Source organism: Spermophilus citellus, assembly GCF_964194105.1.
Source record: "Spermophilus citellus genome assembly, chromosome: 1".
NCBI classification, from domain to species: Eukaryota; Metazoa; Chordata; class Mammalia; order Rodentia; family Sciuridae; genus Spermophilus; species Spermophilus citellus.
Window position 1 is genome coordinate 178,209,905 of NC_138182.1, and position 2,268 is coordinate 178,212,172.

A 2,268-nucleotide genomic window follows, 5' to 3' on the forward strand; every position below is an offset into this window, starting at 1 on the left:
TGGGGTGTGGATGCGTGGGAGGTGGGAATCCTGATTCTTTGTAGATGAAATGATTCTCTGTATTCTGTTCTGATTCATGTATGTGCCCAAGGAAATAAGAGCCAAGAGGTCACTTCATTGGGTGATATAACAAACGTAGCTTGTTAACTGTCATTCCACAGTATTCCAACATCCTTATTCTTTTTCAATTTTTGTTTGATCATAATATATTCATTTTTCCCGGAAGGAGGTTTTAATCATATCAAAGTTATTTTCTCACCCTTTTTTCACCTCCTTCTTTGTAATCTCATGGTTGACTGGAAAAATGAATAAATAAATTCCTAAGAGGCTAAACCCAGGGTTTTTTGATAGTACAGAGGGAATCCAGATGTTCACCCTGCCCCCCCCCCAACTCCTATAAAGGGTTTCATGGAATTTGTTACTGGTCATAATATGCCTCCTAAGAGAGAGCATCCTTTTGCAGTTTTACAAGTAATATTAAATTAAGTTTCCACCTTTTTCTTCAAATAACAGATGAAAAACATATATCTTTTAGAGCTGTCTTCTTACCTCTACTGACTAGATCCTGTGTGCTCTCCTTGACGCATACCTCAAAATGATGTGTTTTTAAGAAAGACATAGCCAAGAATGTTCATTTATTTTTAAGTCTGCACCATTGTGCTTCTGCTACACCATTTATTTTTAAGTCTACATAATTATGTTCTAGATTATGAAACCCTTCCCAGTTGACCCCCATTGCTCCGTTCTGCTGCCCTTAGAGGAGGGATATCACCAGTGTTAGACAGTAGAAAATGAGATAAGGATTCATCTTGACAGGATCTAATTTAACTCTGAGAAAATTATTTTTTCTTGTCTAGTTTTAGACAATTATGTCTCACAGTAGAAATAGGCTTATTTTTTTTTCTCCTAGAATTTCTTCAACTTTGAAGTTTGCATTTTAATATTTTGTTTATGAACTATTCTTATGGCAGTGAAGAAGAGCATTCATAAAGCTCATATACACTTGATAATTCACTAGAACTGTGAACTGTTTTCTTATATGAGCCCACTCTGCTAGGAAATAACCTAATGAACAAGTGGATCTTGCCCTGTATCTATAATGGCATTTTAAAAAATGAAGTTCTTATCACAGTCTTCTAAGGAAATGCACACAGATGCTAAGCCATAGAAATTCAAGCCAAATAAATAAAAAGGAAGAATAAGTGAGTCTTAAGGAGTTCCAGAAAATAAAAGGGGGTGGCATACAGAGATAATCCCCAAAGAAGAACACTCCTAAATTGGAAGAGGAATCCAAGCATGGAAGTTAATAAAGTTTATTAGTTTAGTAGCTGATTTTGGGAGACAAGCCATTCTGACCCCCATTTAATGGATGAATGAAATTCTGAAATTTGAGATAGGTCTTCATGAATTTCAGGGCATCAACTAACAAATAATAACGCAGCAGGACACTTGCTTTAAAGAGTCTGGACGTTTGAAGTGTTACCATTTGTTAGTAGGTTACTAATGGTAGCAGTTTTTAAGATAAAATCTTTTAGAAGCATAAGTTGGTTTAAAGTTTGTGTATTTGCCTAGGTGCCTATGGAAATTTGGTATACAGCATTCTATTTACGAGAAACAAAAGGAGAAATTAAAGGAATGTATAAACTATCCAAGGTAAAACTTTCCAAGTTTTTCTGAAAATATAGGTTATGTTTAGAGAATAAAAAGCTTTCAATTATACATTCTGACTGCCAAGAAAGCAAACACAAGCAGACATATGAATCGATGATACTGTTGGTGTTGTTTTACCTAAAACAGACCTTCCCTCTCATATCTATTCTCACCCTTTGAGATTTGGGATTAAGATGCTATTCTCACATTCTGAAATAAGGGATTAATAGTTCTCCACTGTTATTCGTCACTCTTTTTAGCTTTACTACAATGTTCCATTGAGAATGTAATATATCATGTAAAACTACAGGAGAATGTAATATATCATGTAAAACTACACATCAAAGAATTAATGAATAAAAAGATGTAAGAAAATAAACTCTTGTGAGCCACAGAATATATTTTTAAAGTCTTTGTATAAAAGACCTTATATGATTAGAAGTAATACAAAGAGGAGACTTAGTTGAAAGTAATTTTGGATTAGCCATGTCAATCACAGGGACCTTTTGTTCACAGTCTGGCCAATGCACCCAAGACCATTATGTTCTAGACTATGAAACACTTCCCAGATGACCCCCACTGATTGGACCAGAGATGGACACCTCACCCAAGGGCTGC